Source organism: Somniosus microcephalus, unplaced genomic scaffold (assembly GCF_052327205.1).
Source record: "Somniosus microcephalus isolate GS21.2 unplaced genomic scaffold, FLI_Smic_1.0 unresolved_chr9, whole genome shotgun sequence".
Lineage (NCBI taxonomy): Eukaryota > Metazoa > Chordata > Chondrichthyes > Squaliformes > Somniosidae > Somniosus > Somniosus microcephalus.
This window is the reverse complement of record NW_028225187.1, coordinates 14,393,315-14,419,341: the sequence shown is the minus strand read 5'-3', so window position 1 is coordinate 14,419,341 and position 26,027 is coordinate 14,393,315. Positions and strand designations below refer to the sequence as shown.

At 52.2% G+C, this 26,027-nt stretch overlaps 1 long non-coding RNA gene across 1 annotated transcript; it reads left to right on the top strand.

Moving 5' to 3' along the window:
• Positions 1 to 928: 928 nt before the first annotated feature.
• Positions 929 to 14,846, top strand: LOC147084797 (uncharacterized). Its single transcript, XR_015075859.1, has 2 exons — positions 929 to 1,629; positions 14,441 to 14,846. It is a non-coding gene; the product is annotated as an uncharacterized LOC147084797 (long non-coding RNA).
• The last annotated feature ends 11,181 nt before the right edge of the window (positions 14,847 to 26,027 follow it).

Genomic DNA, 26,027 nt, shown 5'->3' with positions numbered 1-26,027 from the left:
AGCACTCCTGTGCCTCAACATCCCATTCTCAGCTTCCCAGGAATGGACTTTCCCATGTGCATCCGGTTCTTCAACAACTTTTAACAGATTCAGTCATGACGAGCGCTCATCGAGGCTGCGTCCGCTGCCTCATCGCCTGAGAGAGAGAAAAACAAGCTGCGCCAGAAGTTTTCCAAATCCACGTGACGACGGAAAGCTGTGCAAAAGGGGCTGCGAACCCCCTCTTTTGCGAATCTGAAAGTGGTGAGCATGATCCCAAGTTCCTCAAGTCGAAACTTAGTTTAGGTCTAGGGGAGGGGGTAAGGGTAATCGTAATGTGTTTCCCCTTTTACGATGTGCCGTGTGTTCCCCATTTCCATAGAGTTAAGTTTATAGATATGTGTATGCTTGTAGTTACATTAATCTGTGCTTATGACATGTATTTCTGAATGCTGCAAACTGTTTAATAATAAAAGCATCCATTTTGTGCTATTCAACCTGGTCTATTGAGTCTTTCTCTGCACTACAGTTCCCTGCACCTAAGTCCAAGGTCTAGAACCGTAGGGGAGAGTGGGTCGAACCACTCAAGGGTAATTATTGCACGAAGCCTGGTAGGAGACCAGAACGAGCAAGAGAAACCCCCTACATGAGGAAAGATTCGATAGACTGAGGGTTGTTTTCTTTGGAACAGAGGAGGCTGAGATGAGACCTAATTGAGGTGTATAAAATGATGAGGTGTCTAGATGGTGTGGATAAGGAAGGACCTATTTCACTTAGCAAAGAGGTCAATAACCGGGGGGGGGGCAGAGATTTAAAGTAATTGGGGGAAGGTTTAAATGGGATTTGAGGGGAACGTTCTTCACCCAGAGGGTGGTGGGGGTCTGGAACTCACTGCCTGAAAGGCTGGTCGAGGCAGAAACTCTCATTGCATTTAAACAGTACTTGGATATGCACTTGGAGTGCCGTAACCCACAGGGCTACGGACCAAGAGCTGGAAAGTGGGATTAGGCTGGAGAGATCCTTGTCGGCCGGCACGGACATGAGGGGCCAAATGGCCTCCTTCTGTGCTGTAGGTTTCTGTGACTGTGTGAATCGTTATTGCTGCCAATCCGCAGTCTATGCCTGTGAGTGTATTGGGTGTGATCCCTGAGTGCCCCTATCCCGGATTTCCTTGAATTATTTCCCACTCTGGAGAAAACTTTCCCATTTCTGTTCATGCTGCTTGATCATTTAGTTTCTCTTTGCTTCCCGAATTGTGTTATTCATTTCTTTCCCAACCTCTTTGTGTTCTCCGGTGTCACACCACTCCTTTGCAGTCCATGTGTTCAGCGTCAGCCTTCACCGGGACTTTCAGTTGTTGCCCTTGAACTCGTTATTCATCCGCGGGGTCTCGTTTCGGGCTAGTCTGTTCCTGTTTCTATCGAGCAACAATCTGTGTTTCACTGAAGTGACGCCAGATGTGAATTCCAGCAGTCACCAGTTCCCAGCCACAGCCTCGGGCTGCTCGGGTGCTCAGCGTTTCCCCGAAGTCAGTTGACTGGAACTCCCCCTCTGGGTCAGCGGGAGGGGGAGTCCGATGTTCCCTGGATCCCATATAAAAGGCGGGATCTGCTCAGTCGCCCCACTGCGACCGGACGGTGTCTCCAGACTGTGAGTATGATTTTTATTGAGTAGGTTGCACTCTCTCACCAGCTCTCTGGGGCACTCTCCGACCAATCTCTCTTCCTCTCTGTCTCTCTGTCTCTCTCTCTGTCTCTCTCTCTCTGTCTCTCTCTCTATCTCTCTGTGTCTCTCTCTCTCTCTCTCTCTCTCTCTCTCTCTCTCTGTCTCTCTCTGTCTCACTCTCAATCTCTCTGACTCTCTGTCTCTCACTCTCTCTCTGACTCTCTCTCTCTCTCTCTCTGTCTCTGTCTTTCAGCCGCTCTCATTGCAAGTCGGGACTGGTCGGGAGCTGATGGTTTCTGAGCAGTCCCCGTGCCGAGAAAGAGAAAGACTCTCGGACGATCGGTACAAACTCAACAGTTGTGTGAAAGAAATTTCAGAATGAGACCATCTCTCAGTTACTGAGTCAGAAACACACAGCGCTGCAGGATATTGGGGGACGGAGGGATGGTAGGGCTGGAGGAGGTTCCAGAGATAGGGAGGGGGCGATGGCCATGGAGGGATTTGAACAGGAGGCTGAGAATTGTAGGGCTGGAGGTTACAGAGATAGGGAGGGGACGAGAGCCATGGAGGGATTTGAATAGGAGGATGAGAATTGTAGGGGCTGGAGGAGATTACAGAATTAGGGAGGGGGCGAGGGCCATGGAGGGATTTGAACAGGAGGATAAGAATTGAAGGGCTGGAGGAGGTTACAGAGCTAGGGAGGGGGGCGAGGGGCCATGGAGGGATTTGAACATGAGGATCAGAATTGTAGGGCTGGAGGAGGTTACAGAGAAAGGGAGGGGGCGAGGGCTGTGGGGAGAATTGAACAGGAGGATGAGAATTGTAGGGCTGGAGGAGGTTAAAGAGATAGGGAGGGGGCGAGGGCCATGGAGGGATTTGAACAGGAGGATGAGAATTGTAGGGGCTGGAGGAGGTTACAGAGATAGGGAAGGGGCGAGGGCCATGGAGGAATTTGAAAAGGAGGATGAGAATTGTATGGCTGGAGGAGGTTACAGAGATATGGAGGGGGCGAGGGCCATGGAGGGATTTGAACAGGAGGATGAGAATCGTAGGGGCTGGAGGAGGTTACAGAGATAGGGAGGGGGCGAGGGCCGTGGGGAGAATTGAACAGGAGGTTGAGAATTGTAGGGGCTGGAGGAGGTTACAGAGATAGGGAGGGGGCGAGGGACATGGAGGGATTTGAACAGGTTAATGAGAATTGTAGGGCTGGAGGAGGTTACAGAGATAGGGAGGGGACGAGGGCCATGGAGGGATTTGAACAGGAGGATGAGAATTGTAGGGCTGGAGGAGGTTACAGAGATAGGGAGGGGTCGAGGGCCATGGAGGGATTTGAACAGGAGGGTGAGAATTGTAGGGGCTGGAGGAGGTTACAGAGATAGGGAGGGGGCGAGGGCCATGGAGGGATTTGAACAGGAGGATGAGAATTGTAGGGCTGGAGGAGGTAACAGAGATAGGGAGGGGGCGAGGGCCATGGATTGATTTGAACAGGAGGATGAGAATTGTAGAGGCTGGAGGAGGTTACTGAGATAGGGAGAGGGCGAGGGCCATGGAGGGATTTGAACAGGAGGATGAGAATTGTAGGGGCTGGAGGAGGTTACAGAGATGGGGAGGGGGCGAGGGACATCGAGGGATTTTGAACAGGAGGAAGAGAATTGTAGGGTTGGAGGAGGTTACAGAGATAGGGAGGGGGCGAGGGGCCATGGAGGGATTGGAACAGGAGGATAAGAATTGTAGGGCTGGAGGAGGTTACAGAGATAGGGAGGGGGTGAGGGCCATGGAGGGATTTGAACAGGAGGATGAGAATTGTAGGGCTGGAGGAGGTTACAGAGATAGGGAGGGGGTGAGGGGCCATGGAGGGATTTGAACAGGAGGATGAGAATTGGAGGGGCTGGAGGAGGTTACAGAGATAGGGAGGGGACGAGGGCCATGGAGGGATTTGAACAGGAGGATGAGAATTGTAGGGCTGGAGGAGGTTACAGAGATAGGGAGGGGACGAGGGCCTTGGAGGGATTTGAACAGGAGGATGAGAATTGTAGGGCTGGAGGAGGTAACAGAGATAGGGAGGGGGCGAGGGACATCGAGGGATTTTGAATAAGAGGAGGAGAATTGTAGGGTTGGAGGAGGTTACAGAGATAGGGAGGGGGTGAGGGTCATGGAGGGATTTGAACAGGAGGATGAGAATTGTAGGGGCTGGAGGAGGTTACAGAGAAAGGGATGGGGCGAGGGCCATGGAGGGATATGAACAGGAGGATGAGAATTGTAGTGCTGGATGAGGTTACAGAGATAGGCAGGGGGCGAGGGTAATGGAGGGATTTGAACAGGAGGATGAGAATTGTAGGGGCTGGAGGAGGTTACAGAGATAGTGAGAGAGCGAGGTCCATGGAGGGATTTGAACAGGAGGATGAGAATTGTAGGGGCTGGAGGGGGTTACAGAGATAGGGAGTGGGGTGAGCGCCATGGAGGGATTTGAACAGGAGGATGAGAATTGTAGGGGCTGGAGGAGGTTACAGAGGTAGGGAGGGGGCGAGGGCCATGGAGGGATTTGAACAGGAGGATGAGAATTGTAGGGGTATGTGGAGGTTACAGAGATAGGGAGGGGGTGAGGAGCATGGAGGGATTTGAACAGGAGGATGAGAACTGCAGGAGCTGGAGGAGTTTACAGAGATAGGGAGGGGGCGAGGGCCATGGAGGGATTTGAACAGGAGGATGAGAATTGTAGGGGCTGGAGGAGGTTACAGAAATAGGGAGGGTGTGAGGGCCATGGAGGGATTTGAACAGGAGGATGAGAATTGTAGGGCTGGAGGAGGTTACAGAGATAGAGAGGGGGCGAGGGGCCATGGAGGGATTTGAACAGGAGGATGAGAATTGTAAGGCTGGAGGAGGTTGCAGAGATAGGGAGGGGGTGAGGGGCCATGGAGGGATTTGAACAGGGGGATGAGAATTTTAGGGGCTGGAGGATGTTACAGAGATAGGGAGGGTGGCGAGGGGCCATGGAGGGATTTGAGCAGGAAGATGAGATTTGTAGGGCTGGAGGAGGTTTCAGAGATAGGGAGGGGCGAAGGCCATGGAGGGATTTAAATAGGCGGATGAGAATTGTAGGGCTGGAGGAGGTTACAGAGATAGGGAGAGAGCGAGGGCCATGGAGGGATTTGAACAGGAGGATGAGAATTGTGCGGGCTGGAGGAGGTTACAGAGGTAGGGAGAGAGCGAGGGCCATGGAGGGATTTGAAAAGGAGGATGAGAATTGTGCGGGCTGGAGGAGGTTAGAGATAGGGAGGTGGCGAGGGCCATGAAGGGATTTGAAAAGGAGTATGAGAATTGTAGGGCTGGTGGAGGTTACAGAGATAGGGAGGGGGCGAGGGCCATGGAGGGATTTGAACATGAGGATGAGAATTGTAGGGCTGGTGGAGGTTACAGAGATAGGGGGGGGGCGAGGGGCCATGGAGGGATTTGAACAGGAGGATGAGAATTGTAGGGCTGGAGGAGGTGACAGAGATGGTGGGGGGGGCGGGGGGCGAGCAACATGGACGGATTTGAACAGGAGGATGAGAATTATAGGGGCTGGAGCACATTACAGAGATAGGGAGGGGGCGAGGGCCATGGAGGGATTTGAACAGGTTAATGAGAATTGTAGGGCTGGAGGAGGTTACAGAGATAGGGAGGGGGCGAGGGCCATGGAGGGATTTGAACAGGAGCATGAGAATTGTAGGGGCTGGAGGAGGCTACAGAGTTACGGAGGGGCGAGGGGCCATGGAGGGATTTGAACAGGAGGATGAGAATTGTAGGGCTGGAGGAGGTTACAGAGAGAGGAAGGGGGCGAGGGCCGTGGGGAGAATTGAACAGGAGGATGAGAATTGGAGGGGCTGGAGGCGGTTACAGAGATAGGGAGGGGGTGAGGGCCATGGAGGGATTTGAACAGGAGGATGAGAATTGTAGGGCTGGAGGAAGTTACAGAGATAGGGAGGGTGCGAGGGCCATGGAGGGATTTGAACACGAGGATGAGAATTGTAGGGGCTGGAGGAGGTTACAGAGATAGGGAGGGGGCGAGGGCCATGGAGGGATTTGAACAGGAGGATGAGAATTGTAGGGGCTGGAGGAGGTTACAGAGATAGGGAGGGGGCGAGGGCAATGGAGGGATTTGAACAGGTTAATGAGAATTGTAGGGCTGGAGGAGGTTATAGAGATAGGGAGGGGGCGAGGTCCATGGAGGGATTTGAACAGGAGGATGAGATTTGTAGGGCTGGAGGAGGTTACAGAGATAGGGAGGGGGCGAGGGGCCATGGAGGGATTTGAACAGGAGGATGAGAATTGTACGGACTGGTGGATGTTACAGAGATAGGGAGGGGGCGAGGGGCAATGGAAGGATTTCAACGGGTTAACGAGAATTGTAGGGGCTGGAGGACGTTCCAGAGATAGGGAGGGGGCGAGGGCAATGGAGGGATTTGAACAGGAGGATGAAAATTGTAGGGGCTGGAGGAGTTTACAGAGATAGGGAGGGGGCGAGGGGCCATGGAGGGATTTGAACAGGAGGATGAGAATTGTAGGGCTGGAGGAGGTTACAGAGCTAGTGAGGGGCGAGGGCCATGGAGGGATTTGAACAGGAGGGTGAGAATTGTAGGGGCTGGAGGAGGTTACAGAGGTAGGGAGGGGGCGAGGGGCCATGGAGGGATTTGATCAGGAGAATGAGAATTGTAGGGGCTGGAGGAGGTTACAGAGATATGGAGGGGGGCGAGGGGCCATGGAGGGATTTGAACAGGAGGATGAGAATTGTAGGGGCTGGTGGAGTTTACAGAGATAGGCAGGGGGCAAGGGCCATGGAGGGATTTGAACAGGAGGATTAGAATTTTAGGGGCTGGAGGAGGTTTCAGAGATAGGGAGGGGCGAGGGGCCATGGAGGGATTTGAACAGGAGGATGAGAATTGTAGGAGCTGGAGGAGGTTACAGAGATAGGGAGGGGTCGAGGGCCATGGAGGAATTTGAATAGGAGGATGAGAATTGTAGGGCTGGGGGAGGTTACAGAGATGGGGTGGGGTGCGAGGGGCCATGGAGGGATTTGAACAGGAGGATGTGAATTGTAGGGCTGGAGGCGGTTACAGAGATAGGGAGGGGGGCGAGGGCCAGGAGGGATTTGAACAGGAGGGTAAAATTTTTACGGCTGGAGGAGGTTACAGAGATAGGGAGGGGGCGAGGGGCCATGGAGGGATTTGAACAGGAGGATGAGAATTGTAGGCCTGGAGGAGGTTAGAGAGATAGGGAGGGGGCGAGGGCCATGGAGTGAGTTGAACAGGAGGATGAGAATTGTAGGGCTGGAGGAGGTTACAGAGATAGGGAGGGTGCGAGGGCCATGGAGAGATTTGAAAAGGAGGATGAGAATTGTAGGGCAGGAGGCGGTTACAGAGATAGGGAGGGGGCGAGTGCCATGGAGAGTTTTGGACAGGAGGATGAGAATTGTGGTGCTGGAGGTGGTTACAGAGATAGGGAGGGGGCGAGGGCCATGGAGGGATTTGAACAGGAGGATGAGAATTGTAGGGGCTGGAGGAGGTTACAGAGATAGAGAGGGGCCGAGGGCCATGGAGGGATTTGAACAGGAGGATGAGAATTGTAGGGCTGGAGGAGGTTACAGAGATAGGGAGGGGGCGAGGGCCATGGAGGGATTTGAACAGGAGGATGAGAATTGTAGGGCTGGAGGAGGTTACAGAGATAGGGAGGGGGGCGAGGGCCATGGAGGGATTTGAACAGGAGGATGAGAATTGTAGGGCTGGAGGAGTTTACAGAGATAGGGAGGGGGCGAGGGGCCATGGAGGGATTTGAACAGGAGGATGAGAATTGGAGGGCTGGAGGAGGTTACAGAGATAGGGAGAGAGCGAGGGACATGCATGGATTTGAACAGGAGGATGAGAATTGTAGGGCTGGAGGAGGTTACAGAGATAGGGAGGGGGCGAGGGCCATGGAGGGATTTGAACAGGAGGATGAGAATTGTAGGGGCTGGAGGAAGTTACAGAGATAGGGAGGGGGTGAGGGCCATGAGGGATTTGAACAGGTTAATGAGAATTGTAGGGCTGGAGGAGGTTATAGAGATAGGGAGGGAGCGAGGTCCATGGAGGGATTTGAACAGGAGGTTGAGATTTGTAGGGCTGGAGGAGGTTACAGAGATAGGGAGGGGGCGAGGGCCATGGAGGGATTTGAACAGGAGGATGAGAATTGTACGGACTGGAGGATGTTACAGAGATAGGGAGGGGGCGAGGGGCAATGGAAGGATTTCAACGCGTTAACGAGAATTGTAGGGGCTGGAGGACGTTCCAGAGATAGGGAGGGGGCGAGGGCAATGGAGGGATTTGAACAGGAGGATGAGAAATGCAGGGGCTGGAGGAGGTTACAGAGATAGGGAGGGGGCGAGGGCCATGGAGGGATTTGAACAGGAGGATGAGAATTGCAGGGCTGGAGGAGATTACAGAGATAGATAGGGGGCGAGGGTCATGGAGGGATTTGAACAGGAGATTGACAATTGTAGAGGCTGGAGGAGGTTACAGGGATAGGGAGGGGGCGAGGGACATGGAGGGATTTGAACAGGAGCATGAGAATTGTAGCGCTAGAGGAGGTTACAGAGATAGGGAGCGGGCGAGGGCCATGGAGTGATTTGAACAGGAGGATGAGAATTGTAGGGCTGGAGGAGGTTACAGAGATAGGGAAGCGGCGAGGGTCATGGAGGGATTTGAACAGGAGGATGAGAATTGTAGGGGCTGGAGGAGGTTACAGAGATAGGGAGGGGGCGAGGGCCATGGAGGGATTTGAACAGGAGGATGAGAATTGTAGGGTTGGAGGAGGTTACAGAGATAGGGAGGGGGCGAGGGCCATGCAGGGATTTGAACAGGAGGATGAGAATTATAGGGGCTGGAGGTGGTTACAGAGATAGGTAGGGGGCAAGGGCCATGGAGGGATTTGAACAGGAGAATGAGAATTGTAAGGCTGGAGGAGATTACAGAGATAGGGAGGGGGCGAGGGCCATGGAGGAATTTGAACAGGAGGATGAGAATTGTAAGGCTGGAGGAGGTTACAGAGATGGGGAGGGGGGACGAGGGGCCTTGCAGTGATTTGAACAGGAGGATGAGAATTGTAGGGCTGGAGGAGGTTACAGAGATATGGAGCGGGCGAGGGCCATGGAGGGATTCGAACAGGAGGATGAGAATTGTAGGGGCTGGAGGAGCTTACAGAGATAGGGAGGGGGCGAGGGCCATGGAGTGATATGAACAGGAGGATGAGAATTGTAGGGCTGGAGGAGGTTACAGAGATAGGGAGGGGGCGAGTGTCATGGAGTGATTTGAACAGGAGGATGAGAATTGTAGGGGCTGGAGGAGGTTACAGAAATAGGGAGGGGGCGAGGGCCATGGAGGGATTTGAACAGGAGAATGAGAATTGTAGGGCTGGAGGAGGTTACAGAGATAAGGAGCGGGCGAGGGCCATGGAGTGATTTGAACAGGAGGATGAGAATTGTAGGGCTGGAGGAGGTTACAGAGAGTGGGTGCGGGCGAGGGCCATGGAGTGATTTGAACAGGAGGATGAGAATTGTAGGGCTGGAGGAGATTACAGAGATAGATAGGGGGCGAGGGTCATGGAGGGATTTGAACAGGAGGTTGACAATTGTAGGGACTCGAGGATGTTACAGAGATAGGGAGGGGGCGAGTGCCGTGGAGGTTTTTGGACAGGAGGATGAGAATTGTGGTGCTGGAGGTGGTTACAGAGATAGGGAGGGATCGAGGGCCATGGAGGGATTAGAACAGGAGGATTAGAATTGTAGGGGCTGGAGGAGGTTTCAGAGATAGGGAGGGGCGAGGGGCCATGGAGGGATTTGAACAGAAGGATGAGAATTGTAGGAGCTGGAGGATGATACAGAGATAGGGAGGGGTCGAGGGCCATGGAGGGATTTGAATAGGAGGATGAGAATTGTAGGGCTGGGGGAGGTTACAGAGATGGGGTGGGGGTGCGAGGGGCCATGGAGGGATTTGAACAGGAGGATGTGAATTGTAGGGCTGGAGGCGGTTACAGAGATAGGGAGGGGGGCGAGGGCCATGGTGGAATTTGAACAGGAGGGTGAGAATTGTAGGCCTGGAGGAGGTTAGAGAGATAGGGAGGGGGCGAGGGCCATGGAGGGATTTGAACAGGAGGATGAGAATTGTAGGCCTGGAGGAGGTTAGAGAGATAGGGAGTGGGCGAGGGCCATGGAGGGATTTGAACAGGAGGATGAGAATTGTAAGGCTGGAGCAGGTTACAGAGATAGGGAGGGGGCGAGGGCCATGGAGGGATTTGAACAGGAGGATGAGAATTGTAGGGCTGGAGGAGATTACAGAGATAGATAGGGGGCGAGGGTAATGGAGTGATTTGAACAGGAGGTTGACAATTGTAGGGGCTCGAGGATGTTACAGAGATAGGGAGGGGGCGAGTGCCGTGGAGGTTTTTGGACAGGAGGATGAGAATTGTGATGCTGGAGGTGGTTACAGAGATAGGGAGGGGGCGAGGGCCATGGAGGGATTTGAACAGGAGGATGAGAATCGTAGGGCTGGAGGAGGTTACAGAGATAGGGAGCGGGGAGTGCCATGGAGGGATTTGAACAGGCGGATGAGAATTGTAGGGCTGGAGGAGGTTACAGAGACAGGGAGAGAACGAGGGCCATGGAGGGATTTGAACAGGAGGATGAGAATTGTAGGTGCTGGTGGAGGTTACAGAGATAAGGAAGGGGCGAGGGCCATGGAGGGATTTGAACAGGAGGATGAGAATTGTAGGGGCTGGAGGTGGTTACACAGATATGGAGGGGGCGAGGGCCATGGAGGGATTTGAACAGGAGAATGAGTACTGCAGGAGCTGGAGGAGTTTACAGAGCTAGGGAGGGGCGAGGGCCATGGAGGGATTTGAACAGGAGGATGAGAATTGTAGGGCTGGAGGAGGTTACACATTTAGCGAGGTGCGAATGCCACGGTGGGATTTGAACAGGAGGTTGAGAATGGTAGAGGCTGGAGGAGGTTTCAGAGATGGGGCGGTGCAACAGCCATGGAGGGATTTGAACACGCGGATGAGAATTGTCGGGCTGGAGGTGGTTACAGAGATAGGGAGGGGGCGAGGGACCATGGAGGGATTTGAACAGGAGGATGAAAATTGTAGGGGCTGGAGGAGTTTACAGAGATAGGGAGGGGGCGAGGGGCCATGGAGGGATTTGAACAGGAGGATGAGAATTGTAGGGCTGGAGGAGGTTACAGAGCTAGTGAGGGGCGAGGGCCATGGAGGGATTTGAACAGGAGGGTGAGAATTGTAGGGGCTGGAGGAGGTTACAGAGGTAGGGAGGGGGCGAGGGGCCATGGAGGGATTTGATCAGGAGAATGAGAATTGTAGGGGCTGGAGGAGGTTACAGAGATATGGAGGGGGGCGAGGGGCCATGGAGGGATTTGAACAGGAGGATGAGAATTGTAGGGGCTGGTGGAGTTTACAGAGATAGGCAGGGGGCAAGGGCCATGGAGGGATTTGAACAGGAGGATTAGAATTTTAGGGGCTGGAGGAGGTTTCAGAGATAGGGAGGGGCGAGGGGCCATGGAGGGATTTGAACAGGAGGATGAGAATTGTAGGAGCTGGAGGAGGTTACAGAGATAGGGAGGGGTCGAGGGCCATGGAGGAATTTGAATAGGAGGATGAGAATTGTAGGGCTGGGGGAGGTTACAGAGATGGGGTGGGGGTGCGAGGGGCCATGGAGGGATTTGAACAGGAGGATGTGAATTGTAGGGCTGGAGGCGGTTACAGAGATAGGGAGGGGGGCGAGGGCCAGGAGGGATTTGAACAGGAGGGTAAAATTTGTACGGCTGGAGGAGGTTACAGAGATAGGGAGGGGGCGAGGGGCCATGGAGGGATTTGAACAGGAGGATGAGAATTGTAGGCCTGGAGGAGGTTAGAGAGATAGGGAGGGGGCGAGGGACATGTAGTGAGTTGAACAGGAGGATGAGAATTGTAGGGCTGGAGGAGGTTACAGAGATAGGGAGGGTGCGAGGGCCATGGAGAGATTTGAAAAGGAGGATGAGAATTGTAGGGCAGGAGGCGGTTACAGAGATAGGGAGGGGGCGAGTGCCATGGAGAGTTTTGGACAGGAGGATGAGAATTGTGGTGCTGGAGGTGGTTACAGAGATAGGGAGGGGGCGAGGGCCATGGAGGGATTTGAACAGGAGGATGAGAATTGTAGGGGCTGGAGGAGGTTACAGAGATAGAGAAGGGCCGAGGGCCATGGAGGGATTTGAACAGGAGGATGAGAATTGTAGGGCTGGAGGAGGTTACAGAGATAGGGAGGGGGCGAGGGCCATGGAGGGATTTGAACAGGAGGATGAGAATTGTAGGGCTGGAGGAGGTTACAGAGATAGGGAGGGGGGCGAGGGCCATGGAGGGATTTGAACAGGAGGATGAGAATTGTAGGGCTGGAGGAGTTTACAGAGATAGGGAGGGGGCGAGGGGCCATGGAGGGATTTGAACAGGAGGATGAGAATTGGAGGGCTGGAGGAGGTTACAGAGATAGGGAGAGAGCGAGGGACATGCATGGATTTGAACAGGAGGATGAGAATTGTCGGGGCTGGAGGAGGTTACAGAGATAGGGAGGGGGCGAGGGCCATGGAGGGATTTGAACAGGAGGATGAGAATTGTAGGGCTGGAGGAGGTTACAAAGATAGGGAGCGGCTGAGGGCCATGGAGGGATTTGAACAGGAGGAAGAGAATTGTAGGGCTGGAGGAGGTTACAGAGATAGGGAGGGGGCGAGGGCCATGGAGGGATTTGAACTGGAGGATGAGAATTGTAGGGGCTGGAGGAGGTTACAGAGATAGGGAGGGGGCGAGGGCCATGGAGGGCTTAAAACAGGAGGATCAGAATTGTAGGGGCTGGAGGAGGTTACAGAGATAGGGAGGGGGCGAGGGCCATGGAGGAATTTGAACACTAGGATGATAATTTTACTGCTGAATGTCCTCCTCCTGTTCCTATGTGCCCTGCTTTGTGCTATACAAAAGGTCGCTGTTTGGTTAAGTAATGGAGATGGTTGATGAGGGTAGTGTGGTGGATGTTGTTTGTATGGACTTTCAATAAGCGTTTGATAATGTACGACATAATAGAAATGTTAGAAAAATTAACAGGCATGGGATTTAAGGGGCAGTGGCTGCATGGATACATGATTGGCTAAGGGAGGGAAAGCTGAGAGTAGTGGTGAACGGTTGTTTTTCAGACTGGAGGGAATTATGCAGTGGTGTCTCCCTGTGGTCAGTATTGGGTCGACTGCTCCTTCCCATATATATTAAAGACCTGGACATGGGTATACAGGGCCTAGTTTCAAAGTTTGCAGATGACACGAAACTCAGAAATGCTGTTAACAGTGAGGAGGATAGTAACAGACTTCAGGAGGATGTAGACCGACTGGTGAAATGGGCAGGCAGGCGGCAGATGAAGTTTAACGCAGAGAAGTATGAAGTGATACATTTCGGTAGGAAGAATGAAGAGAGGCAATATAAACTGAATGGTACAATCCTAAAGCGGTTGCAGGAACAGATAGACCTGAGGGTTTTTGTACACAAATGTTTGATTGCGGCAGGACATGTTGAGAAGGCTGTTAAAAAGCATATGGGAACCTGGGCCTTATTAATAGAGGCATAGAGTACAAAAGCAAGGAAGTTATGCTAAAGCTTTATAGAACACTGGTTAGGCCCCAGCTGGAGTATTGAGTCCAATTCTGAACACCACACTTTAGGAAGGATGTCAAGGCCTTGGAGAGGGTACAGGTGCGATTGACCAGAATGGTACCAGGGCTGAGGGACTTCAGTTATGTGGAGAGACTGGAGAAGCTGGGGTTGTTCTCCTTAGAGCAGAGAAGGTTAAGGGGAGGTTGACCAGAATGGTACCTGGGATGAGGGACTTCAGTGATGTGGAGAGACTGGAGAAGCTGGGATTGTTCTCCTTAGAGCAGAGAAGGTTAAGGGGAGATTGACCAGAATGGTACCAGGGATGAGGGACTTCAGTGATGTGGAGAGACTGGAGAAGCTGGGATTGTTCTCCTTAGAGCAGAGAAGGTTAAGGGGAGATTGACCAGAATGGGACCAGGGATGAGGGACTTCAGTGATGTGGAGAGACTGGAGAAGCTGGGGTTGTTCTCCTTAGAGCAGAGAAGGTTAAGGGGAGATTGACCAGAATGGTACCAGGGATGAGGGACTTCAGTGATGTGGAGAGACTGGAGAAGCTGGGATTGTTCTCCTTAGAGCAGAGAAGGTTAAGGGGAGATTGACCAGAATGGTACCAGGGATGAGGGACTTCAGTGATGTGGAGAGACTGGAGAAGCTGGGGTTGTTCTCCTTGGAGCAGAGAAGGTTAGGGGGCGATTTGATAGAGATGTTCAAAATCATGAAGGGTTTTGATGGAGTAAATAAGGAGAAACTGTTTCCAGTGGCAGGAGGGTCGGTAACCAGAGGACACAGATTGAAGATAATTGGTAAAAGAACCAGAGGGGGAGATGAGGGGAATGTTTTTACGCAGCGAGTTGTTGTGATCTGGAATGCGCTGCCTGAAAGGGCGGTGGAGGCAGATTCAATAGTAACTTTCAAAAGGGAATTGGAGAAATACTTGAAGGGGAAAGATTTTCAGGGCTTTGGGGAATGAGCAGGGGGGAGTGGGACTAATTGGCAGGTCATTCACAGAACGGGCACAGGCCCGATGGGCTGAATGGCCCCCTTCTGTGCTGTATCATTCTATGAGGCTCTAATCACCCCCCCAATCCGCTCTCCTCCCCTCACCCAGGCTTCATCTGCCGACAGCGACTGGGCTTCCGTCTGCCATACCTCGCCTCGTGATCCCCCTCGCCGGAAGATGTCGAAGACGGTCAAAGTAAAGAACGAATATGGCAAGACCGTGCTGGTCACTGTGCAACAAGGGGGCTGCAAATCCAGCTCTTACGTCGATAACAATGAGACGAAGCCTTTCAAGTACAGCGATGGTGGCTTCACAATCAAGGCGGAGGTCCCAGGAACCAATACGTATGACGAACAGACCTACAGCAATCCGAGATCCGTCCTGATCAGGAGCAGTTGGCTTGGTGGAATTAAAATCTCAGCGTCGAATTGATGGGTGACGAGTAACCCTTGGCCTGCCCAGGGCATGAATCTCACGTTGTCTCCCCAGCACGCTAATAAAGCGATCAATTACACGTTGCTTGTTTGCCTCCGTCTCTAACAGCTCCGGGTTTTAAGACGTCGGCCGGGACTTTGCTGTCCTGGGAGGGTCCGGGGCGGGCGAGGTGGGTGGCGGGTCCCCACCCCACTGCTGGCTCCATCCCGCTCTGCCAAGTGAATTTCCCTCGACTGGGGATGGGGGTGGGGGAACTTGTTAACATAGAAACATAGAAACATAGAAGATAGGAGCAGGAGTAGGCCATTCGGCCCCTCGAGCCTGCTCCGCCATTCAATGCGATCATGGCTGATCATCCAAATTCAGTACCCTGTCCCTGCCTTCTCCCCATATCCCTTGATCCCTTTAGCCTCAAGAAATATATCCAACTCCTTCTTGAATATATTTAATGAATTGGCCTCAACTGCCTTCTGTGGTAGAGAATTTCACAGGTTCACCACTCTCTGGGTGAAGAAATTCCTCCTCATCTCTGTCCTAAATGGCTTACCCCTTATCCTTAGACTGTGACCCCTGGATCTGGACTCCCCCGCCATCGGGAACATCCTCCCTGCATCTAGTCTGTCTAGTCCTGTCAGAATTTTATAAGTTTCAATGAGATCCCCTCTCATTCTTCTAACCTCCAGCGAGTATAAGCCCAATCGACCCAATCTCTCCTCATATGACATTCCTGCCATCCCAGGTATCAGTCTGGTGAATCTTCGCTGCACTCCCTCCATGGCAAGAGCAACCTTCCTCAGGTAAGGCGACCAAAACTGCACACAATACTCAAGATGTGGTCTCACCAAGGCCCTGTACAACTGCAGCAAGACATCCTTGTTCCTGTACTCGAATCCTGTCGCTACGAAGGCCAACATACCATTTGCCTTTTTAACCGCCTGCTGCACCTGTATGCTTACCTTCAGCGACTGGCGTACAAGGACACCCAGGTCTCATTGCACTTCCCCTTCTCCCTTGATTGGGGGTAGGGGGGGTTGTTAAGCCCCGCCCAACGCACCTCCCCGGCCCAATTAGCGGAAGCGGGGTCTGGTGACGTCGTTGGCCAGCGCGTCACCAGCCGGCTTCCTCGAAGGGACCATGGCCAACGTTCTCTTGACGTTTGCGCCGTCAGTATTCTGACGCACTGAGGCGCGGCAAAGGCCGACAAGCACTGCTCAGCGCTGCGGGGTCTGGACTGTGGGGACGAGCAGAATGGACCACTCGCCCCGGCCAACAGCGCACAGAGCTCAGACTTGAGACGTCTGAGAAATTCCACCAGACACACCGGGGTCGGCCGTTAACCTTTTATTGATCCTAAGACAGACTCGAAACCTCAACCCCTATTGGAGCAGTCCACCAATAATGTTACAGGGAATCATACATACAAGCACCCCCGGATGATCAGTCCAGCGCTGATTATAGGCCACTTCCTTTCGACGGCAGCTCTTTGCCTCCAGACCCTCAACCAGGCCCTTCTTTCTGACTGACAGGCCGATATTTTTCCTCACGGGTTTTTATAGAGGTTTCCTCGTTGCTTTCAGTAAATCAATTATTCAGAGATGGTGAGATGTTCCTTTAAGGTTCGGTTGGAGTTGTTTGAGCTGTCGAACGTTCACACTCACACATCCTGTGTGGCTGCTCATTGGCTGCCTTTATCAAAGCCCCAAATTGTTCATTCACTCACAAAAGTTGACCAAAGTGGCAGAAAACCACCGTGGCCACATTTCACGTGTTACATCGTGTCCTGTATTTCAGATCTTCAAAGCTTTGACTCCTCCCCCTTAGCCACCAAAAATCGTTCTACAATTTTGCTGCTGGTTTTGCTGCAGACACGGGGCTGGATTTTCATTGAGGAGTCGGGGAGGAGGCGGGACTCCAACTTTCGGGGTTGTAGTCCCGCCTCCATCGAGTTGTGGCCAACCCACGCGATTTTCACTTGATTGACCTTGTTGAGCCCGCCCAGTGGGCTCAGCAGGCCAAATAAGGGCCACCTGGCAACAGGTGACGTCACAGATTGACATTTCATCTGTCAAGAGATTTTGACAGATGAAATATCAGCGTTTCACAGCTCTTTGAAGCTGTCAAACACGGAGAATCTGTACTCTAAGTTAATTCCTTTCTCTCAGGCTGATTTAGAGATCTCTCCGGAACAGAAAGCTGAATGCTGCAACTTTTGACAGCTCGCAGCCATTCTGCTTTCTGTGCTGGTGAGATGAGGGACTCCCGAGACCTGAAGGGAGGAAGGCTGTAAAGGTAAGTAAAACTTCTTTAAACACTTTACACACACCAAACACACTTACCTCTGCACTCATGCACCCATCACTCACCTGAACACCGGACATCTCGACCCCTCCAAGCCCTTCATCCCGACGGCCTGCCTCGCTAACTTGGCGTGGTTTGGAGCCATCGGGAATCCCACACTTCAACATTAAAAATAGGGATTAGGCTAAAAACTGCCTGTTAACTACCTGTTAGGCAGTTAATTGGCACTAAACCCCTTCCCGCCTCGGGGAGGCGGGTCCCAGCGCGGGTCGGGTATCCGCCTCCTTTGAAACTGGCATGGAGGCGGGTTGGGGGCAGGATGGGTTCGTGCCCCCCGATTTCGGGGTTTTAACCCCACGCAAGCCTCCAATCCCGCCTCCACGGCCCGATGAAGATCCTACCCACGATGTCTGCAAGGACTCGAGCCCCATAATCCAGGCCCACACTCCCCGGTGCCAGTACTGAGGGAGCGCTGCACTGTCGGAGGTAGACGTATATACTCTAGGACTCGAGCCCGATAATCCAGGCCCACACTCCCCGGTGCCAGTACTGAGGGAGCGCTGCACTGTCGGAGGTAGATGTATATACTCTAGGACTCGAGCCCCATAATCCAGGCCCACACTCCCCGGTGCCAGTACTGAGGGAGCGCTGCACTGTCGGAGGTAGATGTATATACTCTAGGACTCGAGCCCCATAATCCAGGCCCACACTCCCCGGTGCCAGTACTGAGGGAGCGCTGCACTGTCGGAGGTAGATGTATATACTCTAGGACTCGAGCTCCATAATCCAGGCCCACACTCCCTGGTGCCAGTACTGAGGGAGCGCTGCGCTGTTGGAGGTAGATGTGTATACTCTAGGACTCGAGCCCCATAATCCAGGCCCACACTCCCCGGTGCCAGTACTGAGGGAGCGCTGCACTGTCGAAGGTAGATGTATATACTCTAGGACTCGAGCCCCATAATCCAGGCCCACACTCCCCGGTGCCAGTACTGAGGGAGCGCTGCACTGTCGGAGGTAGATGTATATACTCTAGGACTCGAGCCCCATAATCCAGGCCCACACTCCCCGGTGCCAGTACTGAGGGAGTGCTGCACTGTCGGAGGTAGATGTATATACTCTAGGACTCGAGCTCCATAATCCAGGCCCACACTCCCCAGTGCCAGTACTGAGGGAGCGCTGCACTGTCGGAGGTAGATGTATATACTCTAGGACTCGAGCTCCATAATCCAGGCCCACACTCCCCAGTGCCAGTACTGAGGGAGCGCTGCACTGTCGGAGGTAGATGTATATACTCTAGGACTCGAGCCCCATAATCCAGGCCCACACTCCCCGGTGCCAGTACTGAGGGAGCGCTGCACTGTCGGAGGTAGATGTATATACTCTAGGACTCGAGCTCCATAATCCAGGCCCACACTCCCCGGTGCCAGTACTGAGGGAGCACTGCACTGTTGGAGGTAGATGTAGATACTCTAGGGGTCGAGCCCCATAATCCAGGCCGACACTCCCCAGTGCCAGTAATGTGTAAGTTTTTGTGTTGTGAATCTATAAGCAGAGTTAATCTGATCCTAGACAATGTAAATCACTGCCTGTGAGTTGGTTTCACTTCTCTGCAATGAATAGAATGTGAAGTCTTTTGTCCCCAGTCTCACACAGGCTTCGCGTCAATTTGTTACAACAGCTAGTGTCCGCACCCTCTGTTCTTGACATTGACTGTGGTCAGAAAAACTGAAGTGGTCGTCGGAATAAGGGGATCTGAGATTCTGCCAACACCTCTGTGGAAACTGCTGGAGAGGTTAAATGAGGAATGGACGGTTTGACCAGAAAAACATGTCAATGCAAGGCCGGGGTAAACACCTACCTTTTTACAATGTGGTGAAGAACTGAAAACTGCTGCCTTCGCTTCCGAGAGTAAGAATATAGGAAGAAGAGAAATAGGAGCAGGAGTCGGCCATTCGGCCCCTCGAGCCTGCTCCGCCATTCAATAAGATCATGGCTGATCATCAACCTCAACTCCACTTTCTCCGCCAAATCTCCTCATCCCGCGATTCCGCGAGAGTCCAAAAATCTCTCGATCTCATCCTTGAATATACTCAACGACTGAGCCTCCACAGCCCTCTGGGGCAGAGAATTCCAAAGATTCACCGCCCTCTGAGTGAAGAAATTCCTCCTCATCTCAGTCCTCAATGGCCGACCCCTTACCCTGAGACTGTGACCCCTGGTTCGAGACTCTCCAGCCAGGGGGAAACAGCCTCTCAGCATCTACCCTGTCAATCCCCCTCAGAATCTTATATGTTTCAATGAGATCACCTCTCATTCTCCTAAACTCCAGAGAGTATCGGCCCAATCTACTCAATCTCTCGTCATAGGACAGCTCTCTCATCCCAGGAATCAATCTAGTGAACCTTCGTTGCACCGCCTCCAAGGCAAGTATATCCTTCCTTAGGTAAGGAGACCAAAACAGTGCACAGTGCTCCAGCCCCAGCATCGAAGCTTTGACCACGCTCGATCAGCTCCGACGGACGGGCCACATCGTCCACATGCCCGATACGAGACTCCCAAAACGAGCGCTCTACTCGGAGCTCCGACAAGGCAAGAGAGTCCCCAGGTGGGCAGAGGAAACGCTTCAAGGACACCCTCAAAGCATCCTTGAAAAAAGTGCAACATCCCCACCGACACCTGGGAATCCCTGGCCCAAGACCAGTGCACAAAGTGGAGGAGAAGCATCCGGGAAGGCGCCGAACACCTCGATACTCTTTGCCGGGAGCAAGCGGAAGGAGCGCATGTCAACCCAAGCACCCCACCCACCCGCCCCTTCAACCACCGTCTGCCCAACCTGTGACAGAGACTGTAGGTCCCACATTGGACTCGTCAGTCACCTGAGAACTCATTGTTAATGTGGAAGCAAGTCATCCGAGGGATTGCCTAAGAAGAAGAAGAAGAAGACAGCACTCCAGGTGTGGACCCCCTCCGTTCTATATTAAAAGTCTTGCTCTCTTTTTCGATCTCGTGTTCTAGTGGTTTTTTTTTCATTCAATCAGGGTTTGTGGGTGTCGCTGGCAAGGTCGGCATTTATTGGCCATCCCTTGAGAAGGTGGTGATGAGCCTCATTATACAACTGTGTGTCATGCTGGGCCATTGCAGAGGGGCAGTGAAGAGTCAATCACATTGCTGTGGGTCTAGAGTCACATACCGGCCAGACCGGGTAAAAGCAGCAGATTTCCATCCCTAAAGGACATCAGTGAACCAGATTTAGGACTATCTGATAGTTTCATGGTCACCATTACGGATACTGGCATTTCAATTCCAGATTTATTTAATTAACTCAATTTAAGTTCCCCAGCTGCCGTGGTTGTAGATTTGAGCTTCTACCCCTCCATCATTAGTGCAGGCCTCTGGGTTACTAGTCCAGGAACATAACGACGATGCTACCATTCCTTCGACTCCTCCTCCCATCTTCCCAGCAGGAGCCCATTCGGCCCATCGTGTCCGAGCCGGCCGACAAAGAGCTCTCCAGCCTCATCCCACTTCCCAGCTCTTGGTGCATAGCCCTGAAGGTTAAGGCACTCCAAGTGCACATCCCAGCATTGTTTAAATGCGACGAGGGTTTAAGAACATAAGAAATAGGAGCAGGAATAGGCCACTTGGCCCCTCGAGCCTGCTCCGCCATTCAATAAGATCATGGCTGATCTTGGGCTCAAAGCCACTTCCCTGCCCGCTCCCCATAACCTTCACTCCATTACCTTGTAAAAATCTGTCGATCTCCAACTTAAATGTATTTAATGACCCAGCCTCCACAGCTCTCTGGGGCAGAGAATGCCACAGATTTACGACCCTCTTAGAGAAGAAATTCCTCCTCATCTCAGTTCTAAAAGGGCGACCCTTTATTCTGAAACTATGCCCCCGCTTCTAGATTTCCCCACGAGGGGAAACATCCTCTCTGCATCTACCTTGTCGAGGCCCCCTCAGAATCTTATACGTTTCAATAAGATGTAGTGGTTAGCACTGTTGCCTCACAGCGCCAGGGACCTGGGTTCGAATCCGGCCTCGGGTGGCTGTCTGTGTGGAGTTTGCACATTCTCCCCGTGTTTGCGTGGGTTTCCTCCGGGTGCTCCGGTTTCCTCCCACAGTCCAAAGGTGTGCGGGTTAGAATGATTGGCTATGATAAATTGACCCTTAGTGTTAGGGGGATTAAATACGTGGAGTTACAGGGATAGGGTGGGATATGTGTTGGTGTAGGGGTTACGGGGATCGGGTGGGATATGTGTCGGGGCAGGCTCGATGGGCCGAAATGGCCTCTATCTGCACTGTGGGGTTCCTGTGATACTGTGATTTTGTGAAGATCAGCTCTCATTCTTCTAAATTCCAATGAGTATAGGCCCAACCTGCTCAGCCTTTCTTCATCTGAGGAAGGATGTTCTTGCCATGGAGGAAGTTCAGCGAAGATTCACCAGACTGATAGCTGGGATGGCAGGAATGACGTATGAAGAGAGATTGGGTCGATTGTGCTTATACTCGCTGGAGTTTAGAAGAATGAGAGGGGATCTCATTGAAACTTATAAAATTCTAACAGGACTAGACAGACTAGATGCAGGAAGGATGTTCCCGATGGCGGGGGAGTCCAGAACCAGGGGCCACAGTCTAAGGATAAGGGGTAAGCCATTTAGGACAGAGGTGAGGAGGAATTTCTTCACCCAGAGAGTGGTGAACCTGTGGAATTCTCTACCACAGAAGGCAGTAGAGGCCAATTCATTATATATATTCAAGAAGGAGTTAGATATATTTCTTGAGGCTAAAGGGATCAAGGGATATGGGGAGAAGGTAGGGACCGGGTACTGAGTTTGGATGATCAGCCATGATCGCATTGAATGGTGGAGCAGGCTCGAGGGGCCGAATGGCCTACTCCTGCTCCTATCTTCTATGTTTCTATGTTTCTATGTTTCATAAGTCAACCCCCTCATCATAGAATCATAGAAATATAGTGAAAGGATAATTACTCGTCCTTGCCCCTTTAGGGCTACCCCGGATCAGGCGTATTCCCCAGACGTTCACTTTCAACTGAAGTTTGAGGTAGCCGAATCCTAAAGACGCTTAATTGGGTCTGAAGGTCCCGACTATCTCTCCCTAAAGGAAAGGAACAACCTGAAGATGTTACCGTCCTCCAGATAGCACTTTTAATAAGTTTAGCTAGACTGTAACGTTCAGGATATTATGAGGGTCCGGAAAACTCCCCCAGAATTCTGCAACTCCTCACCAAAGAGCGTACAGAGATTGAGTTCGTGAGTTTGATACAGAAGTATTATGTGGGACAATTCTAAAAATATATAGAATTATTGAAGAACCGCCATATAATTTACAGTTGGTGAGTCAATCGCAACATTAACAGTTCCATAAAAAGAAAGCTTACAATTCTATTAGCAGAGAACCTTACTCTCAAATCTTAACTTCGCTACAGTTTTACAGTTCTTAAAGTTTATTCAGGATATCCACCAAAATCAAATGCAGTACCTTTGATCCCCGAGGTACAAAGAGTTGTAGACTTACAGAGCTGGCTCTGAAGCCAAGAATCGCTTTGTCCCTTTCAGCGAGTCTATTATCCCATTTGAGAGTTCAATATTTATACCCTTTTCCAGTGGTATTTCCTTTAAGGTTTTCTGCTGATGTAAGCTAATTATCTCCAGTCATTTTTCTGCTGATCCCTGCAGTTCTTACAGTCACCTCAGTTGGTAGCACTACAGAATTATGGTCTAGAACTTCAGTGGGCTGCGCCACCAGTGAGCACCTAAAGAGGGTACTCAGTGGCGTTAGCGCCACTGGCCACGCCTCCCGCGAAATTTAGCGGGGCGCTAATGGCGGCGTTAGCCTGCAGCGCTGCGCCGCCACTGATGATGTCATCGGTGTGCGCAGCGTCCTGCTACCGCCCCAAACGCGATATTGGGTCGCGCCCCACCCTGTAACGCCGGTCGCAAATCGCGACCGGTTCAGGGGGGCCTACCTGTGGCGGTAGTGGCGCAAGTTAAGGGGGAGGTGCGGGGCGGCCATTTTTTCCGGTGGCCGCCTGCCAGCACCTCCTGGCGCCGCCCTCCCCGGCCCCCTGCTCCTAATTCTAATCTTATGGTCTAACTCTCGGAAGTGAAGGCAGCAATTTTCAGTTCTTCACCACGTTGTGAAACGGCAGGGGTTTACCCCGGCCTTGCATTGACAAGTTTTTCAGATCAAACCGTCCATTCCTTATTTAACCTCTCCAGCGGTTTCCACAGAGATGTTGGCAGAATCTCAGATCCCCTTTTCTCCGAAGACAACTTCGGTTTTTCAGACCAGAGTCAATGTCAAGAACAGAGGGTGCTGACACGGGTTAGATACAGAACAAAGCTCCCTCTACACTGTCCCATCAAACACTCCCAGGGCAGGTACAGCACGGGTTAGATACAGAGTAAAGCTCCCTCTACACTGTCCCCATCAAACACTCCCAGGGCAGGTACAGCACGGGGTTAGATACAGAGTAAAGGTCCCTCTACACTGTCCCATCAAACACTCCCAGGGCAGGTACAGCACGGGGTTAGATACAGAGTAAAGCTCCCTCTACACTGTCCCCATCAAAGACTCCCAGGGCAGGTACAGCACGGGTTAGATACAGAGTAAAGCTCCCTCTACACTGTCCCATCAAACACTCCCAGGGCAGGTACAGCACGGGTTAGATACAGAGTAACGCTCCCTCTACACTGTCCCATCAAACACTCCCAGGGCAGGTACAGCACGGGGTTAGAAACAGAGTAAAGCTCCCTCTACACTGTCCCCATCAAACAATCCCAGGGCAGGTACAGCACGGGTTAGATACAGAGTAACGCTCCCTCTACACTGTCCCATCAAACACTCCCAGGGCAGGTACAGCACGGGGTTAGAAACAGAGTAAAGCTCCCTCTACACTGTCCCCATCAAACACTCCCAGGGCAGGTACAACACAGGTTAGATACAGAGTAAAGCTCCCTCTACACTGTCCCATCAAACACTCCCAGGGCAGGTACAGCATGGGGTTAGATACAGAGTAACGCTCCCTCTACACTGTCCTATCAAACAACCCAGGGCAGGTACAGCACGGGGTTAGATACAGAGTAAAGCTCCCTCTACACTGTCCCATCAAACAATCCAGGGCAGGTACAGCACGGGTTAGATACAGAGTAAAGCTCCCTCTATACTGTCCCATCAAACAACCCAGGGCAGGTACAGCACGGGTTAGATACAGAGTAAAGCTCCCTCTACACTGTCCCATCAAACACTCCCAGGGCAGGTACAGCACGGGTTAGATACAGAGTAAAGCTCCCTCTACACTGTCCCATCAAACAATCCAGGGCAGGTACAGCACGGGTTAGATACAGAGTAAAGCTCCCTCTACACTGTCCCATCAAACAATCCAGGGCAGGTACAGCACGGGTTAGATACAGAGTAAAGCTCCCTCTACACTGTCCCATCAAACACTCCCAGGGCAGGTACAGCACGGGGTTAGATACAGAGTAAAGCTCCCTCTACGCTGTCCCATCAAACACTCCCAGGGCAGGTACAGCACGGGGTTAGATACAGAGTAAAGCTCCCTCTACACTGTCCCATCAAACACTCCCAGGGCAGGTACAGCACGGGGTTAGATACAGAGTAAAGCTCCCTCTACACTGTCCCATCAAACACTCCCAGGACAGGTACAGCACGGGGTTAGATACAGAGTAAAGCTCCCTCTACACTGTCCCATCAAACACTCACAGGGCAGGTACAGCACGGGATTAGATACAGAGTAAAGCTCCCTCTACACTGTCCCATCAAACACTCCCAGGGCAGGTACAGCACGGGATTAGATACAGGCTGATCATCGACCTCAACTCCACTTTCCCCGCCCGATCTCCATATCCCTCGATTCCCCGAGAGTTCAAAAATCTCTCGATCTCAGCCTTGAATATACTCAACGACTGAGTCTCCACCGCCCTCTGGGGCAGAGAATTCCAAAGATTCACCGCCCTCTGAGTGAAGAAATTCCTCCTCATCTCAGTCCTCAATGGCCGACCCCTTATCCTGAGACTGTGACCCCTGGTTCGAGACTCTCCAGCCAGGGGGAAACAACCTCTCAGCATTTACCCTGTCAATCCCCCTCAGAATCTTATATGATTCAATGAGATTGACGTAAGGAAGCTACTCGGCACTTAGTCTAAGCGTTAAACAAAGCTTTATTCAACTGTTTTACAACATGGAGGTCTGGTTGTGTCCTTCACCACTTCCTGTTAAAGAATGTCCTGCGCAAGCTGGGCCCGTGCCCGAGTATTTATACTCTCCCTGGACAGCGCCACCCGTAGACCGCTCCGTATTAACTCATAGGTCTTTCTTTCATGAATGACTGATTCGTGTCAGAGATCACCTCTCATTCTTCTAAACCCCAGAGAGTATCGGCCCAATCTACTCAATCTCTCCTCATAGGACAGTCCCCCTCATCCCAGTCTGGGGAACATTTGTTGCGCCGCCTCTAAGGCAGGTACGCCCTTCCTTATGTAAGGAGACCCAAGCTGTGCACAATACTCCAGGTGTTGTCCCCCTCCGTTCTATATTAAAAGTCTTGCTCTCTTTTTCGATCTCGTGTTCTAGTGTTTTTTCGTCATTCAGTCAGGGGTTGTGGGCGTCGCTGGCAAGGCCGGCATTTATTGAGATGGTGGCGCTGTGCCGCCTTATACATCTGCGTGGCATGCTGGGCCATTGCAGAGGTGCAGTGAAGAGTCAATCACATTGCTGTGGGTCCGGAGTCACATATGTCGGGCCACAGCTAGAGTACGGCGTACAGTCCCGTCAATGAGCATTTACGAAGGCGAATTGATATGTGAAGAGAAGAAGATTGGTGAAGTCAAGCGTGGGTCCCTTGCAGTCAGAAGCAGGGGAATTTGTAATGGGGAACAAAGACATGGCAGACCAATTAAATACATACTTTGGTTCT